We start from the raw sequence: 21,407 nt of genomic DNA, 5'->3' as shown, positions 1-21,407 counted from the left end.
ACACTGGTCAGAAATCTGCACTGGGTTTTCATTGTGCGGGTAATTGTCTGTGCGTTAATAGAGCTTGTACAAGATAGATCACAAGTTGCGGGGTTTTTTTCCATGTAGGCTTTTAAGTTTCTATGCTGTCAGTCTGTCGCATTTCCAAGGCATTAAATCTTGTTTGATTTGTTTGGAAGAAAGTTCTGTAGTTATGTGGAAGTAAATCCTGGTCCAGTTTAATTGGTAGTGAAGTGAATGTGATACTGTGCGCTCCCGTGAGGTGAGGCATTAAAGTGTGGAACTATGTTGAAGTGATAATAATTAAAAAAAAAAAAAAGAAAGAGCTGTGTTATCCTCTTCTCTCCTTTTGCAGTGGAGACCCAGTTAGGAGCAGCTCAGCACTCTATGTAAGCTGCAAATCATGATCTGCCTTTCTGTTTACCTCCTACCTAAAGAACCACAAGCTAAAAATACCACAGAAGGGCGATTCCCTTCATCCAATTTCCTATCCAGCTCCTCCTCCTTCCACATTTCAGTGCCAGATTAAGGCACTCTCTTTACAGGTTTGGCTATCGCGCTTCCAGAAGTTAGGATTGGTTTCTCCCCAGCCAGTCTAGTCATAAATAGCTATTTGCCTGACTGAGGAGCTCAGTTCCCTGGCAGGTGGTCTGAATGAGCAATTGCCATGTGATGGAGCCATATCTTATCTTCTCCTGTAAGTACTGTCTCTGCTTCTGTGAGGTCTTTCCTGGAAGTCCCCGCACACATGATTTTAGCATTAACTCCAGATGCATTTCTACTACAATGACAACAGGAAAGGCTATCTGAATTTTGACGTTTGCAGCAAGATAAGGAGGTTGGACTCAGGCAAGCAGATTCTCCTCTCTATCACTGCTTAAATCCAAGAATAATTCCATTGGAGTGAGCAAGGTCCTCCCAGCAATAGTCTTGTTCCACAGAGATCAAAGTCTTCCCTCCCTCATGTTTTAAGCTACACTCAAACCACTATGCAAACCACATTTTTGCCTTCTTGTTGCTGGTTCCCCATTCCCACAGTTGACGTCCTGTCTTGAGCCTTGAGCCTATCCCCACATCCTCCAACATGAACATCACTTACCCACCTGAAAGCTGCAGCCACGGTTTGCATTTTCACTGTGATTAGCAAGCATGTCTGCAACTCGGAACCTGAATCCTCAGAGCTGTTCATTTGCGCTTGCTATCATGATTTGCTAAGCAGAGAGGGTGGCCCACGCGGGTGCAATTGCATGGCAGTGGGCAAGCTTGGCTGGGGTTGGTGTGTTTGTTGCTCTTGTTTTGGCTGAATTGCTCATCAGAGTCCAAATCTCAGGAAAACATCTAGTGTGATTCATGTGGACACTGAAGACAAGTAGGACTGGACTTGCCAAGGGAAGGAATTAAAAGTAGAGAGATTAAAACACTTGGTGTGGATTGGCTGCCCTAAGACTTAGCTCAAGAGGTATGCCAAAAAGCTCTTTGTCTCACATGCACATTAGGATAAATAACATTGCTCCTCACCATCTGTCTCTCTCTATGAACCTCTGCCTCGTTCCCATGTAATAAGAAAATTCATAGAAGTACCAGCTGTGACCTTACAGGGAAGCCTGAGAAACTTTGCCTCTTCAACCAGTGCTGGGAGAGTCACATTTGGCTCCGTTCAGCACAGTTGTGTGTAATTCTATTTTATTTTTGTGCTGTTGCTCTGCTACTGTCTGTTCCTCCAGCAGTGGCACAGCATTCAGAGTAAGATAAAAGCTGCCGTAGCAGTTCAGGAGAGGCTGGCTGCTGTCACTGTGGAGTTTCAGTGGGATACTTTTTCTCTTCGTTTCTTCTTGTTCTAATACGGCTGAATAACATGAGGGGAAGAGACCATTCGATGTGGCAGCTTCCATCTCTGTGGTTTCTGATGTAGGCCAGAAATAGTGCTGAAGATGAAAGAAATGGTGTCGGTATTTGCTTTATTAACCTGGTGCAGAGCGTGTAAAATATCTGCCCACGCTGGGGTTTTCCTTCAGGCACGGGGATCTCCTCCCATATGGATTAAACATAAATTGTGTCCCTCATTCTCCATCTACAAGACATCTGGTAACTGAGATTGTATCACTATGCCTAAGATTATGTTGCAGATGCCTTTGCAGCTATCATGCAGGTAATTTCATATGGAGCTTTTCCATACAGCAGGGTTCTAATCATTCTGTTTGATATATTCATGGCAGAGAAGACTCAAAGACTCAAAACTTGTGGTGAAAACTGTATATATGACTCCTATTGATTTCAGAGTCATTCTGAAAAGAAGTAGAGGAGATTTGTTTCAAAACAAGAAAAACCTGGTTCTTTGGCAAATCAAAACCTAAAGGAGCATTCAATTCAAATGGCTCAAGACATTCAATTTGGATTCTGCCAGTCCACATAATTCAAATCCAAATTAAACACGTCATCTTTAAACTTGATTTTAGTACAGGTAAAAACAAGTTTCAGATCGAAACGTTTCACTCTGGAATATCAAAAAGAAGCATTCTTACTTATTCATTGAAACGCATTTCTCTGGAAACATTGCCATTGTGGCTTTCATAGAACATTGCAATAGACTTAAGCCCACATTTGTTGTTGTTGAAAAGTATAAAATGAAAAATTTTCCCAATTATAACTGTGGAACAATTGAAATTCATGGGTATTTTTCCAGATAAAATAACTGCTAAGATTTCTAAAGTGAAAGGATTATACAAAGGGCTACAGAAATTTTCCTCTTGAGCATCTGTACTTCTTGAGAAGCTCGTTGTAACAATAAAACCAGCTCCTCCAAGCATCGTACTTATTGCTACTGAGGTATTTCAAACAGTATTTATCCTAAAGTTGTGGAAATAGAACAGAAGTTTATCGTGCTCCCTTCATTTACAAGCATGGCGCAGGGCAGCGCGCCTCCTCCCTGGGACCGCAGGAGCGTATGTTAGTGAGACTCGAAAACTGCACCCAATATCACCAAGAGCAGCAGATGGATCTGTCAGCTGTTTTGCTGAAAATAGTGAATATCTTCCCTGGAACATTCATAAGTTGCCTGAGGCAAAATTTCACAGTGGAAACAGTGAGATTTCTCTTTACATAACATTCCTAGTACTCACGACAGTCTAGGTTCCCCCCGCCCGCCTGATTAAAATACCCATGAAGCAGAAGATGATGAATAGGCACAGCTGGGCTGCCAGAGGAGACTGGCAGAAGTCCTCGGCCATAGCGTGCCCACAGCCCACCAGGGCTGTGCTGAGCAAGAGGCATCTCCAGTATGTGCTGCTGTCGCTCCTTTCCTCCTGTGCATGGCGGCCAATGGGGAGGGCCTGGTGGGGTGAGCAGGGCCTTCTTCAGTTCAGGGGCTGTGCAGGATGGCTCCAGACTGGCTCTGGAGATGTCCCAAGGGGTGCTTTTTGTTCAAAAGGCTGCTAAGTGGACAGATATCAGTTAAGATTTGCCCAGGTAGAGTGTACTATGATAAGAGGCCTTTGGGCACTGCCTTAATTATATTACCTTTCTGAAGTTAATTCTTGCTACTGATTTATAATGCTTATGGTGTCTGTAGCCAATAATAGTGTTAAAATCTTTCCTGACCTTTGTTAAATGAAGTGCTTACTGCAAAAAGGTGTTTCTGAGAGTGAGGTTCCTTGGGGGGCTCTGGGAGTATTTGACACTGGCTGCCAAATTTGGGTAAATGCAGGAGTCTGGTTACTTCTGTCTCAGTTTTGATGGCCAGTTTAATGATGGGGAGAAATTGTTGTTTATGAATTCACATATTGCTGCTGTAGACTGATAAGTGGTGGAGGTGTGCGCCTGTACCAAGGGGATTTCCACATGGTTTCCAAGGTTCAGCTCCAGCTTTTGTCAAATGTTTGTTTGGAAGCCTGAACTATTCAGTGGTTTTTGTATGAAGAAGCATCTGCACACTGGATTTTAGTCATTTCTATTGAGTGAAAGTTATTTAACAAAAAAATCCTGAAATTTTAATCTATTGGACATCAGCTATATGCATATGCAGGCTTTGGATTGAGTTTTGATCTTTTACTTCATGTGGCAAAGGCTTGTGTGATTAGTCTTAATTGGACTAGACTCTTAATTGGGAAGCTTGTGAGCAAGTGCTTGCATGCATAAGGACTGCCGTCTGGTTGCTGGTAAATCAGCCCTGTCTTTTGAACAGAAAGAATGAAAACTCTTGTCTCGGGCACCGTTGAATTGTATTTTGTTTGAAATCTGACTGGAAAGTTTGTAATGTGACTCAGATTGTGCAAAATCAAACTGTGCAGTCAGTGCTGGTGAAATTCCTCTTCACAGCCTGACTGCTTGCACAGGAAGTAGTAAGAAGGATCTGTGGCACAGCAGAGAGTTGTGAGTGGTCCTACTGACCAAAAGCAGCAGCACTAATGTCCTGGTGATTGTGGTAGAACAGTTTTGTGCTTAAAGTTTTCTGCCATTCCATAGCTTACACAAAAGCTCACGCTCAGAGGTTACTGCCAATGGAAAATGTGAGCAGGTCTAGTTTGTTTAGACTGGGGAGCTGCATCACGGTCTGAGAGTGGTACATGCAACATTTGCTCTTTTCAGATGCCTGTTTCTTCCCAGCAGTCCTGCTCACTTGCCTGCTCACAAGGGCAGTGCATGAGCTCATGCAACTAGAGAACAAGAGAAAATTCAAGGTACATTTTGCAGCTTCGGAATCATTTTCACAGACAGAATCATAGAGTTGTGGGGGTTGGAAAGGACCTCGAGAGTTATGATTATAAATGTGCCATGAAAAATAGGTGAGCAATGTGGCACTGAGCATGTTATGCAAGGGGACATTCAGATGGGAATCCAAGCTCTAAATGGGCGCATGTGTTGACATGGTGGTCCAGCAGAGCAGCATACATAAAATCTGAAGAAATTTAGAGGCAGATGGAAGTGAGATAAAAGTATTTCATGGGTTGGACAAGGGAAAAACGTCTGATCAAAATGGAGTTCAGAAAAAATAAACGGATGGAAATCAAATGCTTCCAGGACAGTTAAAGGAGACATCAAGGCAGTTCCTAGACAGAATGATGTAGGGGGAAATGCAAAAAACATGAAAGGTATGGCTTTTAGTTTTCGTTTTTGAGAGGTTACAGCTTCAAAAGAAACCAAGTACAACAAAATAAAATGTTTCTCTCTCATGCAGAAGTGATTTGGCCATAGGTGCCCATGTTCTTCTATAATTTTGTCCTCTGGAGGGTTCCAGTCCTCCTAAAGCTCTCTCCAGGCAGCCAGTCAAGCACATTCACCTCAGTGATTAGTGAGAGGCCTGCGGTGCACAGAAGTATTATAAGGAGCCTATAGAGGAGCTCATCATGAGCCAAACAGGTTACTGCCTTGGCAGGATTCCTCTTACTGGTTTGTGAAGATAAAAGGAGGATAGGTAAAGGTTAGTATTTCAAAGCAAGTGTCTTGGGTCTTAAATATTTGGTGAAATTATTCAAGAATAGTTCATCCAAGTGAAAGTAGTTTCTGTATATTGCTGTCAAGGTCAATGAAACCTGAAGTCTGATGCTGGCCGAGCGAGCAAAAACTGCCTGTGGGCTCCTTTTGCTTACACACCTGGTAACTCTGAGCTTGCCATAAAGTGTATGGGGAGCAGAACTCTGAGCATGCAAACTTTGGGGTCAGCTTTGTTGCTTTCAGTTGAGCTAAAACCTCCATTGTCATGAAGACTATGCAGCACGTACTTGAGGAGGTCTGGGTTCAAGCTCAGGAGCTCATATCTCCCCTGCTGCCCATCCTTATGCCAGTTCTTGGCGTCCTACCCGGCCCAGACCTGTTGACCACCAAGGCAGATACCAGATAATGGCCTGCAGGTCAGGTCTGCTGGTCAGCTGCCTCAGTTCACATCCTGCTGTGTTAAATACAATTCACATCATGATCTGTAAGGTAATTGGCTCCTCTTTCAGCATGAAATTAATCTTTAAACATGCAGATTTTCAAACAGCTGAGATGCTAGGCAGTTCTGATGCATAGGGGATCTTCTGGCTATCACCTGTGCTGCAGTCACTTCGAGCCAGGGATTTTGGCAGAAGCTGCTGGATGGGATTGTAGTGTTTACCCATTGTTGGTAACACAAAGCTGTCTACAGGGGCTGAATGCTTTAGGAAACCACCTCCTACTTGTGTCATGTCTTATGACCCTGCATCTGAGCAGACCATGAGTGCCAGCACCTGCTGACCACATCTTCTGGTGTCATAGCTTGAACTATGGATATCTCTGCTAATGGTCAATGCAAGGAGTTAACAAAAACATTTGTGGAAGCTTAGCAGGTCCTGTTCCTGATCATCTGATTATTTTTTTTTATGGCTTGTATGCCACTCTGTCAGGTTTAAGTGCATGGGCTTTAGTAGCTTATCAAAGAGAAGATGCTAAGGAATGGTTATTAAAAGTACATAGCTCAGACAAAGGGGGAAAAGGTTTAAGAGCTTGGCATTCATTAGAGCTGTTCATTGTGACTGACAAGTGCAGGCAAGGTGAGATTGCTTTATCATTTTGTACAGTGTGGTGAATGTTTTAGACTTAATTTTAGGGATGATTATTTGCAGCTCAAAATATCTGTTGATAGGTGATTCCTTAAGGAATGTGCATGCATCTGGGTGCAAAATAACCCTCCCGTGATGTATGCATCTCCAGCTTAGAAAGTGAGTGAAAAAGGTACATAATGTATTGGCCGTGACAGTGATTTGGACACCAAAATGTGTGTAATTCATTAAAAATAAGAAGTATGTTTCTTTGTTGATTGGCAGTGGCCTTCAGCAATTTGGCAATGCAGTCTGTGTTCACATTATTATGGAATTTCTTAGTTTTCAGAGGAAACCAGGTATAGGCACATGCTGTCCTTCAAAGGAACAGAGAAGGATATCTATTTGCAATTGCTGTTACTAATCTTTGCCTTAGAAGTATTTAATAAAGTCATTTTGGCCTGCAGTTCTCACAAGGTCCCATACGTGGTGTTTTCTGAGCTCTCTGTGGAGCTGGGTAATGCTCCATATGAAAAAGCAGGGACAGAGGGGTAGTTCCAGGCACCACTGCACTTGCTGTGAAGCAGAGGGAGCTCTTTTTTGGTGGACTGGGGAAAAAAAAAAATAGAGAGCCACATCTTCAGTGTCATTTGAATCTCATATTTGTTTTCTGCCATTTTGATGTCTGAGTTTTGCAGCATGCTGTGTGATTTATTGGGCACATAAAATGTACATACTCCAGCTTAAAAATCTACATGTTCCTGACTGTACCCTGAGGATATCTCAAAAGGGGGGATTCAGAAACTGGGGGAAGAAAGGTTTCATGAATTTTGCAAACTTTTTCCTTTAAGTGCTTTTTTTATACTTGAGTGGCGCTTACGAATTACTTACACCATCTGCTGTAATTTAATGCATTACACAATAAAGAGTATCTGCTGTTCTTTGTGTATTTCAATACCAATGCTTTCCTTATCTGTTTTCCCCAGCTTGTCATTCCGTGCAGTAGAGGTTCTGTCATGTGATATTACTCCACGCAGAGGGAAGCCAGAGCAGCTTTACACCACTGGTAAGCAGTCAGAGGATTTGCTTTGGTCATAAATGCAGTTTCACATCGTGCATCTCTCCTCTCTCTCTCCCATGTTGAACATGGCATTTCAACAGCTGAAAATTCAGTGGCTTTCAGCTGAATCAGGATTTGAATTAATAGCTTGTGTCTTTCTTTGGAGCAGAGTTTTTAGCCCTTATATTGATTTGTAGATACTCCAGAGTGTGCGAGCATTGTCTGTGAACATCAATGACGTTTACATGCTGAGTGAGGGGTACACCACATTAGTTGTCTTCTTAATGCTACTGGCTTCATTCAAGCTCAGTGTAGCATTTCCCTCATGCTTGAGAGCTTTGAAAAACAAGGAACTAATGCTTTCTAAATAGTCATATCTCAGGTTGCTGTATATGTATTGTCAAAACACCAAACCACTGTAGCAAAGATGATACGTGCATACTTCAGTTACCTCACTCCTACTCCTATGACTTCAAAATTCTTTACTATTCCTCCAGAATACTTCACAAGGGGAAAGGAAAATAAGTAATTTGGGATGGACTCGTATCCTGCAGAGTAGAACCATGTCACCTTATTTTAAGACATATACTTTAATTCATCCTTTAGTTTTGCCTTCACTGAACAGTTCATTCCATCTTTTAATAGATGTCTAAGATGGCTATCTATCTGTATATAGAAAAGGAGTCTAGACACCCAATTTTGAAGTGGATTGAGTTATTATAGAGGGTTAAGAAGCATCCGTGTCTCATGTTCCTTGCAGTATTCAGTTTACCTTGCCCCCTTCCCTGCTCAGTATTTTTTCTATGCTTTCCATTTTAGATACAGTTTGGGCCCAATACCAGGAGAAGTACTTCTCTGAATTGGGTATGATTTGTCCCATGTCGGAATTCTGAATAAAATTACCAATAGCATTCTTACATTCAATTAAATCTGTTTCAACACACGCATCGTTTAGCCACTCAGTAGGGAAATCCTCCCTGCCACATTCAAGGAACGGTAATCGATATGTGCTCACTGGCAACACGTCTGCAAATTTCAAAACACTGTAAGGAGTTAGGTGATGTAGATGACTGTCTTAGTAAATTGTAACCTGACAGCTTCGCTTAGCCATAATCAATTCCCATCCGTGTTGTTCAAAGGCAAATTCTGTCGAGCGTTTTAGTTGTTTCTGACTCAGTGTCAGAAATCGTCAAGTGCCCTGTTGTTGGGAGAGAAGCAATCCGGACATGATCAGAAAATGAGCAGGACGTGTTGTCTGAGGTTACACTGAGAAAAAAAACATCAGTCTGGAGGTGAACCGAATAGGTATTCTTACCTCTGAGAACACTGTATGCTCACACAGGCGGAATAACATTATAAAAACAAACAAACATTCAACAAAGGGAAGTTGCAGATTTGTTTGTGCATATCAGGAAGATGTGAAAAGCCACCTCTGATTCTGTCAAATTGTTCTGTGCAGGAAAATGCTGAGTTTCAGTTGGGGAAGCATGGAGTCAGGAGGCGTCTGAGCACCGGCCAGTCCCATCACTGGAGCTTCACCCATGTTCCTGCTTCTGCAGCAGGTAAGTGGGCGGCAGCGGGACAATGAGAGAAGTCTTTGATGTGTGTGCGCTCACCAGGCAGTGTGCGGTGGGCAGCATGGGCTAGCAGATGACTTGTGAGGATGACAGTAGGATCTGTCTGTGAGTCCTTAACAAGGCTGACCAGTCAATACTGCATGTAGACCTGTTTTGGCTAGTGCTGAGAGGTAAAAGGTGAAACATTCTTGTGCTTTCTGTTAGGCATAGAGGTTAGGCTGTGCTTGTGTTTGGATGCCGGATATATTTGAGTCTAAATGTGAGTTCTGGCCAATTTGTGAAATGCTGGACAGACAAAACCTTGTCTCTGTTGTATGAGTAGCTTGATTAATGCATGGCTGTTTTCCTAACAAACCAGACTCCTGCCTCCCAGTGAGCAGGTAAGAAGTGAAAATAGCAGCCTTTAAATGGTTGGAACAAGCTGGGAGTAACATGACTAAGGTGACAAATGTGGGTCAGGATCTGTCAGAGCTCACAAAAGACCCAGAACCAATCAATATGATTTCCTCAGCCATGAATACTCAAGTTATACAAATGCATAATGCATCCAACTCTTTCTAACGTGTGTGTGCAGCCTCCATGCTGGGACCGCACTCCAGGCTTTAGAGGTTTAACCAGTAGCCACTGCATTTCTGCTTCTTTAGTGCTTGCTAAAGAAGAGCTCGATAGCATCGGGCTGAATTCTATTTTTTGTCCTGGGAAATAGAAGAAAACAAACAAAAAACCAAAACCTACCAGAAAGCCTTTTGGAAAAATGGTTATTTTGTTATGGAAAGGTCTAAAAAGATGAGATATGATTTTTTCTTCATGAATGGAAGTGGAAATGATGTGTGTAACAGTGCAGTTTGAGAAAGTTCGTTATGTTAGGAGGGTTATATGAGAATGGCTTGAAGGGAGTTGATGGATAGAACACGAAGTATGCGGAGAAATCAAAAATGGGAAAACTCAGCATAAAACAGTAAGCACACTGTGTGGGTATAATGCCGCGGGAGAACGAAGCAGACTTTGCAGATGTCTTTGGTGGTGTTGTTTTTTGTCTGGTTGGTTGTTCCTTTGCCTGGTTTTAGAGACATTAATTGCGGGTTATGCAGTTTTCTTCCCTTGCCATTTCTGGAGGCTGCATCAGCCATCCCTTCTGGCCGCGTTGTTTACAAGAACTTTTGCAGCCTTTCCATTCTGTGCCCTTATTTTTTGCTACACCTGGTGTAGTGATGCCATAGGACATTTTAAGTAGGAATTGATATTCCTTGTGGTATGTCCTCAGGCCTGTTATGCTTAGGTTATTTGTGTTACCTGTTCAAACACCCACGTGTTGTGTGGTTATTTTGATTTGTGACTGAGTGCTGCCTGTGCAGTGGGCGCCGCGTGAATATGCTAAGAACTTCCATTGATCTCTTTAGCTACAAATAATCATTACAGCAGCAAAACAAACAGTGGATCAAAAATGTGGGAATGTAGCCCAAAGGATGCTGCTTACTTTTCCTTCGGAAATGCATGACAAGCAGGTTTGAGGTATGGCAAACGAACTACTGGAAGGTATTAATCAAGACAAAAAGCACAGTGTATCATTAAGCGAGGGAAAAATAAGCTGTGTGTTTGGCTGTCAAAAAAAAAAAGAAAGAATGAGATAAAGGTACAGGCAGTATAGGAAGTTGTCTGTCTTGTGTAATTCCTCAGCACCAACGTAGCACTCAACAAATCCCCTACTGTAGTTTTGACTAAACACCAATTTTTGCTTTGCAGTGCTGTTGCTATGCGACAGTCTCTCCGTGTGCCTGTTTCACCCCAGAGATGGCTGCCTTTTGTGGTGTCAATGGGGATGCTGTGTATATGGTTTGAAGACTTTATAGAGACATCCTATGTTCTGCGGGCTAATGCGCAAAACTTCTTTCTTAAGTTGTTTAGTTTTATATAATAGCTATTTGTCTGGAAAAATCTGAGCACGGAATAAGAGTTACTTGAAATTTTCAATCTAAACTGTGTTAGATGGCAGCATCCTAACTCTTGGGTTGTTGGGCTTAAGAGAAAGTAAGCTTTGGAGATCTCATCCAATGTGTCATTTTAGTGGGAAGGAAGGTGATCCAGTGCTTCCCTCCAGATTCTTATTCAACTCTTTCCCCTGCAATCTCCATGGGTGTAAACCTGAGCAAGTTACAGAGGGAGGTGTGTGTCCATAGCAGGGATGGAGCTGGGTACAGCACAATTTCTCGCCATCTTCTCCCCTTTCAATAGGCCCTGTTGAGAGTCTGAGTTCAATAATAGCCCACTGTGAGCACAGACTGTACCATGGATGTGACCATGAGCTGTCAGAGCTGTGTGTCACCTCAGTGTGCAAAGGGCAAGCTCAGCTTCATGCTAGCCTGGGGAGGTCAGCACTTGTACTGCTTCGTGCCATCGGTCCCTTCCTCTGCTTTGATCTTCCTTCTGTAAAAAGATTCATTTCCCTTTTTCCATGCTAAAGCACTGATGAGTATGATGCAGGTAGCCACTGCAGGACTGGAGAACTGTTTATGTGTCTAGGAGATTTAGATGTAGATTACTGCTAGTTGAAACTTGTTCTTCTACAGAGCCAAGAATGCTTTTAGGTCTTCCTTAGCAATAGTTCTGGTCCTTGTTAGAAACTGGTGGTTTGCATATTTAAAATAATTGTTCATGATAATTCATGTCTGGAAGAGAAACCTGGAAAAGGTGTAGGACTTACAGCAGCAGCATCTCACAGCAATGTGCATGGCACCATGCTGCCTTTGGCTCTGTACAATTGGCCAAGCAGCAGTGTAGCATGGCTGTAGTGTGTCTGTTAACATGACAGTGTTTTTTTGGGAGCATTGCTCCGTCCCTGAAAAGTGGGGAACAAATCTTTCTGGAGCTCATGCAATCGTATCACAGCTGGTTTGGGATAATTATTGAATGCAGACGAAAGCAACATTTTTTTTTCCCCTCTCCACAGACTGTAGTTGTTTTTGCACTATTTTGGTTTTGTTTTCTGCTTAACATTCCTCTGTAAGTGTAGCTCCTCTGAGGCTTGAAATGAGACAAACAAGGCTGAACCAAAGTGACTTTCTTTTCTGTGTGTAAGGGGATGGACGCTGAGTGATAATGACATACTTTGCGTGTGAGCAGCAGGTGCGAGACCAAGTGTCTACTGTGGATTAAAGTAAATATGTTTTTTTCTATATTTAACTGATATGTGACAAAGAAACAATGTTTAAATGTCACTTTCCTTGTTTTTTTGTGTGTCTATAATTATACATTCTAATGTGCCAAGTAGCTATTCACTGAAGTTCAAATTTACATAGTAAAGTTGTTCATAACAAGACAAACAAGATACAGTCTAGCATTCATCTCCATGCATCTGGGCTGCCTCCACCCAGCAGTTACACTACCAACAAATGAATGTTTTCTGCTTTCTTGAGTTCACATAAATAGCGTAAATTCCTATAATTAACTGCGATAAAGTCACTCCCCGTTATTAAAACAAAGACGTGTTTGTTTATCGGTCATATTCGCATCCACCACTCTTAACGTTACGGTGTCAACTGATGTTTTTTCACTGTGTTAAACAAAGCAGAAATATTCCAGTTGGGCAATGCCAGAGTCCCAAGAGCGGCCTCAAAAGCAGGAGCACCAGGCTGTCGCCTGCTGAATGCTCCACTTCTCTGCTGACAGCTCTTTCTTTCCCTTGCCGCTTACCGCACCCCCTGCCAAAGGCAGCAGTGTTTGGGGGGGCAGTTTGAGCACTGGGGAGCAAGGCACAATGTAGGAAGGGAGGAGTGAGTAGACTGAGGTATCAGGATTAGTTGGTACTTACAGACACCAGAAATAAAGCGGTTCTTATGAGCAACATCTGACTTTCCATATGTCAGGCCTAAATTTAGTCATAGGTGATTGGTGGTAAAGCTGCTCCAAACTTTTCTGGTTGTTCTTCTTTCCCTGACATTAAGCTTAGGTTGGTAGCAACATAATTTTTTGTTGTTGTTGTTGTTTTGTTCTGTTGCATTTTTGTTTTTTATTGAGGCTTCAGGCATCAAAATCATTTTGCCCCAGAGCCTCCCTTTTCTTCTCCATTGTCTTTTGAATTTATAAGTGCACTCTTGGTGCTTAGTGGGATCTTGAGTTCAATTATTTCTTGCATCCGTTGTCTTCTGTGTGCTAGGGCTGTGCTCAGGTTGTTCCTGCAATGGCAGGACATGCTTTTCACAGCTTTTAGCATCTCAGAAGTACTGCATCCTAAGAGATGCAGACCACAGAACTCACTGAGGCACCTGAATTACAGCTCCTATGAAGAGGGAGGAAATATAGCAGTGACGGTTTTGTTTTGCTTAAATTTTCCACGGGGAATAACTTCGTAAGTTATGTCGTATTGGAAAGCTGGTATATATAACTTTCTCTGCGTGGGTACGTAATCTTCTGTGACATATAGATTACTGGAGAGAGGATGTGCAATAGTGATATGATGCTGGTAGCAAGGAATGGGGTTCGTTCTAAACTTCATCATGTCTTTACCAGCATGCGTTCCTCTTAGTTATGTTAGGAGTATCTTCAAAAATTCACTCTTTAGAGAAAAGAGCTGTAATTGGGGAACACAAGAGGAGGCTGATAGTTGGCAATCTTAAATAACAGAGATGCTCAGAGCGCTATGAAATTCAGCCACTGGTGACATACTGGTTGTTGGTCATCAAAGAAGTAAGAAGTGATTTTCTTCAAAGGTGGTTTCTTCAAATAGTAGAAATAGGAATCTTTCCCTTCAGATTTTAAAAGCAGACTGTATGTAGCTGCTTCCTTCCTTACAGATTTTGCTATACGTAATTACCATGCATGAACAGCACAGCGCATGGATTATACAGCAAATTCTGTTTTAGCCATGCAAACTCCCAGTGACACTGTGGGCTCTAGCAGCTGTGAAGATGTGATTACAGTCTTTCATGTTAATATTGGGTGCCTTTAAGCCTGCTGAAGCTGTTCCCAGGTCAGCAGAACTAGAACAGACTAGCTAAGACTTCACTAAAACAAAGAGATGGTGCGGAGGATTTTCTATGAAAAACAGAGAAAATTAAGATCAGCAAGTCTGTTATAGTGCTGCAGGAGTTAACTGTTAAATCTCCACCCCAGAACAAGGTGCAAGTCCCAACTAGGTTCCCAGACTGTGCTTATCACTTGGCCTCGGATGATAAGTTATTAGTATTGCACCACATGGATATTTACAGGGTAAAACTAGTTCTGCCCTCATTACGTTGTGTGTTGTGTTACAATAGGTGGTGAGAGATGTGATTTGAGGTAGCATTCTGAACAGAATCCAAAGGTAGAAGACAAAGCCATCATTCCTCATTGTACATTGAGAAACTGAGGCATGACGAGACGTGGTGCCCTGCCCAGGGCTGCTCAGCACAGCCCTCTCAGGAGAGCTGCTGGTGTTACTGGGGCAGCTGGTGTGAGCCTGGGACCTTTCTGTCCTGCCATCAGCTGGCGCAGGGATTGAGCCTAGAGCCGGGCAGGTTGTGCCTGAAGTGTTGATCTTCCTGCACAACAAGGAGTCTCCTCTAAGAAGTGTATCAATGGATCGATGACATTTTGTGGCTGAAAATTCTGCTTTTGGGTAAAAACAGTTCAAAAGGTTGTTTCTAATTTCTGCCGTGTATTTTAAGTCCTGGCTTTCATGTTCTTTCCAGGAGGGAGAATAGAAACAGAAAAGCTTGGGAAAGTGGGCTTTTTTTATTCCTCCTAACTCTAGGCTTACCCTGAGACCAACCTATTTCACATCAACTCGGTACAACTATGAAAGGAAGTACTAAGAAAAAAGCCAACAAACGTAGCAAAATCCACTTAAAATACTATATCCCTAAAAACCACAGAGCCTCATCTCTCTGTAATCCTATTTTATTTAACAGAACCCCTTGTGTCCAATTCACCTCATATTTTTATTAAGCTTTGTGATGTTCCCTAATGATCCTGTTATAAAGACATCACAGCACATGGCACAAGGACAATGCACATAAAAAGTTAAGAATGCATTTAACTACCAACCATTGATTAGTGTTCTTGATGAGTTTAAATACTACCTGGGAAAGGCCTTCTATCAAATTCAATTGGCTGCAAATGCATTAAGCTTAATGAAATTCAAGATTTGGGTATATATGAATGTCTTTTTTCTTAGAGGAAGTGCCCTTGCCATGGGAATGTGCACTTGCTATTCAGCCTCCCGCCTCAGGGGAGGGGGTGGCAAAAGGCAGTATATGTGACCCCTCCTTCCCCCCCTCACCAAGAGTCTGACCCAATTCTCATTCCACTTAATTTGCTATAAATCAGGAGAAATATCATTGGCATCAGTGAAATTGCTCTGGTCTTAATAGTTCTTGTGATCTGAGGGTGGAGAGGAGATGAAAGATAGTGTCTGTTTGTAAGATCCTGGGAAATGTCAATCTGTGGGATCAGGTGGTGGATTTGGGATAGGACAGAGCAGCACTGCTGCATCAGCATCGTGGCTTCAGCTTCACAGTCCCTGTCAGCTGCCAGCATGCCTGCATCCATTCCCTGTGGTGGAAGAGGACACAGAGGGGCCATCCACAAAAAAATGTAGTCATGCTCTTTTCAGGGAGGGAAAACTGGTAGAGATTATTGGTGATTATGTCCAGGTTGTGAAAGAATCCAGTGGCAGAATGAGGAACAGAGGGCAGGTCAGTGTAGGGCTCCTCCTGGCCTTCCAGGAGCTCAGGTGTGTGGATATCAGGCACTGCATTGTGTGGTGAGCAGGAAGGATATTCTCATTCCCATGAGCATCCTGCTGTGACAGAGAGCTAAGCTGCAGCACAATGACCAGAAAAAGGTAAAAAAGGTGCTGCAGGGCAACAACATGTTCTAAATCCTCATCTTAGTCTGCTATGGGGCACCTACTTTATGTAGCCAACCTCCCTACTCACAGTTGAACCACAAGAGCATCATTCTCAACGCTGTGCTGTCACGAAACTTTTCAGATAGGCACAAGGTCATTCTTTCAAACCATGCTTTAGTTTTTCCAGGGATGCAGTTTGCCTTCAAAGGAAAGCCCACCTGCTTGCTGTGTCTGCAAGAGAATTTCACAAGGGCTCTGAAGGCTGCAGTGTGAGTCAAAGGTTTTGCATGGCTCAAGGCAGTGCATGAATTCTGTCACCTCTTCCTGGACTGTAGAGTAGTCTTCAGCTTCCAGACTTGTTCTTTGCTGTTCTCCAGACTTATTTAATTTAGAGTAGTTTGCATATTGGTTACCGCACGTATTTTCTTTGGCACAATTTTTTCCAAAACCTTTCCATAAAACTAAAAATATAACAGACTGAACAAACCACTCCATTACCCAGAGAGAAAAACGTAGTACTGAGACTCAGGAAAGTATGTCGTGAGCTGTTCATTTGAGCTTCAGCTTCTGTCATAAAACTCTGAAAAACAAAAAAATCTGGAACATGCAATTAAAATAATTGTAGGTGTGCAAATGTCTGCCTCCAAGCAAGGAATTTAATAATACATTAAAACCTTTATTTTTGATGCTAGCAAAATATACAATTATGCCCATACAAGCTGCCATTGCATCACTCCTTGGGTTCATGGAGGAAACTTCACCTACTTCTATTTCTACTACATGGCATGATGTTATTGCAGTTCTTACTTAATTTAACAGGGCAGTGTGCTCTGCAGCACGCTGAACTGAAAATGGCACACGCTTCTATAGGAAGATTGTATTTACTATTGATTTATCTTGCCCTAGGGAGTTCTGGTTAACATTCCAGTGATAATTGACCCTGCTTCATTTAACTCTTTCAGAAGTGCATCCTCACTCTCAGCAGTGCCTTGATACTCAGACACTGAACCACTGGTACAAGCCATGCATTTGTAACTGCAGGAGTGTTTCATAGGGTGTTCCAAATGTCTAAGATTTAGAAGAACAGCAGTCTCCAGATACAGACTTTAGCAGGCATCTTTCCAACTAGTAGTTATCGCTGCCTGCTCTGGGAAAAGTGTCATTTTGTCATATTCCATCAGGCTCACTGCAAATTAATGGCTTTTTTGTCAATGGGAGGCTCTGCTGCCGCTTTAGCAAGATCCCCATCATGTCTATCATTTTTTACAGTCAGTGTAATGAAAAATAGTGCCTTTGCCTAAGAACTGGGCTTTGCTGGTATATTCTAAGATATACTTTTAAATGCTCCCATTTGGTGTGCTTGATCTTTATTGAGCTATTGCTGGTGTTGTACATTTACCTTGTCCATCCTCGCTCTTAGTAGAAGTGTGTTAAGGAGGTAGAGAATGGGACCTCTGCTCCCATCCACAGCCAAACCCACCCCTTCTTCTTTCCTATAACACAGTGGTGTCTCATGCTTCTTGTTTGCAACACCTTCCACATCAGTCTTGACTCCCAGCAGAAGAGTTAAGCATGACTTCTTTTATATCTTCTTTTATATGTGATGTAATCTGTATAGGTCCAAATTTTGGCACAGATGTAGGATCACTCTTTTCTTTGGAGGCTGTGGAGCATTTGATCTTGTCCTAGCTGTGATGCTTAGTGCTGTTGACATACAAAACTGCAATGTATTGCTTTGCCAGGGCAGCAGAGGTAGATGACACCTGAGACACCAGGGATTGTCCCATGGCTTCACCGTTGCCCCGAGGAGCATGATTTCACTTCCAGTGGTAATGCCCTACTTCATCACACGCTGCTTACTTTGCTAATCTGAGAAGTGGCAGTCATAAACACTGATAATTAACACCAACAGTTAACACTTATTATGTGAAAAATGATTCCTCCTGCCTCCCTCTTGAAGCTATCCCGTAATTATCATTATCCTCATTTTACATAATCGCGGTATTTGCCACTCATTCACCTCATAACCAGCAGTAATCTTAGCACTGGCAATGCCAGCTGGGTTGTGTGCATGCCCAGATCAGCCAGCTGTTAGGATGCCAGGCAAGAGCCCGTGCATAGCACCACTGTGATACTGTTAGTTAAAACACCAAACCATCATCTCAGATAGGACTGAGAAAGGGCCTAGCCTCTGCTTAGGCTTGCTGCTGGCCTGGGAATGCAGCAACACATTACTGGGCCACAGAACTGCTGTGAGGTGTCTCTCCTGCCATGCTGCGCATTGCCATTCATTCCCACCCCATTTCATGGCCCACCATCTCTCTGGGCAGCCTGTTCCAGTGCCTCACCACCCTTTTTGTAAGAAACTTCTTCCTTGTGTCCAGTGTAAATCTCCTCTCCTTTAGTTTGGAACTGTTTCCCATTGTCTTGTTACAGCAGACCCTGCTAAGGTGTCAGTCCCCATCTTTCATGTAGTCTCCTTCAGACATGGAAATGCCACTCTCAGGTCTCCTCAAGAGCCTTCTCTTCTCCATGCTGTGCAGCTCCAGCTCTCTCAGGCTGTCCTTATAGGAGAGGTGTATGTATCCCTTGGATCATTTTTGTGGCCTTCCTCTGGACACACTCTAACAAGTCCACTTCTCTCCTGTGCTGAAGACTCCACATCTGGACACAGTATTCCAGGTGAGGGCTCACCAGCACAGAACAGAGGGTCAGGATCACCTCCCTTGGTCTGCTGACCGCACTTCTTTTGATGCAGCTTAGGGTACAGTTGGCTTTCTGGGCTGTGAGGGTGTAGGGCAGGGAGCAGGAACGATCAGCTCCCTCTTAGCCACTTGCAGCTGCGCCTAACGTTTCTGCCCCTCGTGTCTTCTCCTCACCTCCCAGAGCAGCAAGATGTGGATCAATCAGTGGAGAAGGGTTAATGTGCAGGAGCAAAGAGCATTAGAGACTCCTCTGTGCCCGCTTCAGATATTGGTGAGATGGACTTTTTAAATGCAGATTATGTAATGTGTTTGGGGACTACTTAAAATAAATGTTATTGACAGCCATTACATTGTATAGTATTAATAAGTATTTAGGGAATTTTTTTAAAGGTGAAGTATTGACAGGAAAAGGCCGTAACAGCTACTTCTGGGCCATTACAATTTATCTTCTAAATCAGTCTGGGTTTATGGTTCACTGACATGTTTCACCCTATTACCTGCTAAAGGGTGGTTAATGACAGTGTGTTTGCTACACGTGATAGTGCAGCCTGTGACACAGCACATCTATGATATAAAGGCCTCACAGAGAAGTGCTCCTCTGAGGAAATCTGTTCGCTGCAGATCTTTGCAGGGCTGGCTCTTAATAGCTATATAATAACATAAAACAAGGCATTGAATTCGGTCTCTCAGGGTAATGTCTAAACTTGCAGATGGGTCCAATTCTGTTAAATCTTGGGCGAAGTACAAACCATGGCTCTACGGACTTCCCTATAATCAACAGGGGCCAAGAGCCATGGTTGATATTAGTGCCCTGGCTCCTCTGGCTGTAATGAAGGAGCACAAGTTGGTGCTTGCTGTTTCTGGGCAATGCGGAGCTTTCTCCTCTAAGCACCACTTTCAGTTCAGCCCTCTATTAGTCATGAATTGAGGTCATTTTAGGGTTGAGTGTGTGGGTAAAAACAGTCAGTTACAAACAGATGAAGTCACAAATAGCATTCACCTCTACAGTGGGCCTTCATGTGCAGCCTTGCTGGAAATGTTTTCACAAGTAAGAGAAAATAAGGTTGCAGCACTGTCCATAAATAATTCCAGTCTGTAAATAATCTGTCTCTTGGCCCTCTGCTCTTAACTTTTCACCCATACTAATCTGAGTTTATGTTCCTTTTGCATTTTTTGCCACTGAAATATGAAGCAATTAATATCCACCTGAATTCATCTGTCTCCTGCCAAAAGGTAATTTCTTCTTCATCTGGAAAACTGTAGAATTGAGATTTCCTGTCCATCTGTTTTCCCTTTCCGTGCCAAAGCCCTGCAGAAACAAAACAGGTGTGAATTCACTTGTCCATCATGAACCCTCACCTTTCCAATGTGAAGGTGATAGACATTCACACATATATAAATGACCCAGATTTCAATGAATGACAGTGGGTGTGTTTTTTTTTCCATGAAAACAATACTTCCCTCACTGATGACACAGGTGTGCGTTGCCACTTTTAATTTCTGACTCCACCAACTCCTTTGCTGCAAGCAGCCAGTAGATAAGCTGAGTTATGTCTAGGCACAATTCTTTCAGCACAGTTTCCTCCCCATGCCCATCTTTTGAACTGCTGAATCTCTCTTGTGAATCCCAAGCGTGCCCTCCATCAGCAGTAAAGGCTGCTCTGTTTCCATCTAAAGCCAGTCTGCTGTCAGGATGCAGACTGCTTTGGGTAATGAGACCGTCTTCTGCTCTTTGTTTTGTTTGCACTGGATTTTCCAAATGCCCAGCGAGTGCCGTTCAGTCCCTCAGTTAACATTTACACTGCAGTCAGCATCCTGTGCCCTGTTCTATTTTCTGCAGACATGTAAATAGAACCCTTTTGTAAACTTCGTTTAATGATAGTGCCGTATTATGGGTTGTCTAAAACAGTGTCAAGAGATCCTGTTTCCTTTTAACTTCACCGTTTGGGTAAGGTATAATCTACAGTATGTCAACACAACACATCTCTCTATTGAGTGTAGAGGTGAGATACCAAGCTTTCAAAGCAGGCAGATTCTTCTGCTGTTTCTTGGTTTCCTCAAGCACTTTGTACATGAAAGATTGTTTCCTTATCTCTCGGAAAAGCTTTTGGATGAAATTAACCCCGGTGTAGAGGGTCAGCCTAACGGCCCCTGCACTACTTAAGTCCTACTTAGAACCTATTCTGAGAGCTTAAATCGGATTTGTATGGTGCACAAGGTGCAAACCCCTCCGTGACTAGGTAAAAAAGGAAGATATTATTTAGACTCACTAACAATTTCAGTTCTTTCTAGGTCTATTTTATATGATGCAGTTTGGGGGAACTTTTAAGTAGCAAGTCAGTAACTGCATGTGGCTTTCTGAAGCTGTCCAGAAAATGTGGAGTAATTGGGCCTGCCTACCTGTGGTGCTGCTGGCATCTTGTGACAAGGAAGTGCAAGCATTGCTGCTAGTGCTCATCTGGTCACCAAGGTCCAAATCCCACAGAGCTGCTCCAGGAGAGCACAGGCTGGAAACCCAGCCACAGCCCCTCACCTGGCTCCCTCCAGGGTGATGCACACCCTGGGTCAGGTAGTAGTGAGAAACCTCAATCTTCAGTAAAATTCAGGGAAGTAATTGTAGCTGCTCTCTGAAAACTTCAGAAAGAGAAGTGTTAATAGCCTTTCACATCGTATTTTGCCATATAGCCAAAGCGCAGGAATTACATAGCTCTTTGTCCAATTAGAAGAAATCTGGTGCAAATTCCT

General features: G+C 42.9%; 1 long non-coding RNA gene across 1 annotated transcript in view; it reads left to right on the top strand.

The window, feature by feature from the left end:
* Positions 1 to 21,407, top strand: part of LOC140257312 (uncharacterized) — a 178,381-nt gene that overhangs the window by 130,525 nt on the left and 26,449 nt on the right. Inside the window, exons 3-4 of the long non-coding RNA XR_011904996.1 lie at positions 7,481 to 7,560; positions 9,014 to 9,116. This is a non-coding gene — a long non-coding RNA (uncharacterized lncRNA). The remainder of the gene's footprint in view (positions 1 to 7,480; positions 7,561 to 9,013; positions 9,117 to 21,407) is intronic.

Source organism: Excalfactoria chinensis, chromosome 11 (genome assembly GCF_039878825.1).
Source record: "Excalfactoria chinensis isolate bCotChi1 chromosome 11, bCotChi1.hap2, whole genome shotgun sequence".
Classification (NCBI taxonomy): domain Eukaryota; kingdom Metazoa; phylum Chordata; class Aves; order Galliformes; family Phasianidae; genus Excalfactoria; species Excalfactoria chinensis.
This window is presented reverse-complemented; position numbering and strand designations above follow the sequence as displayed.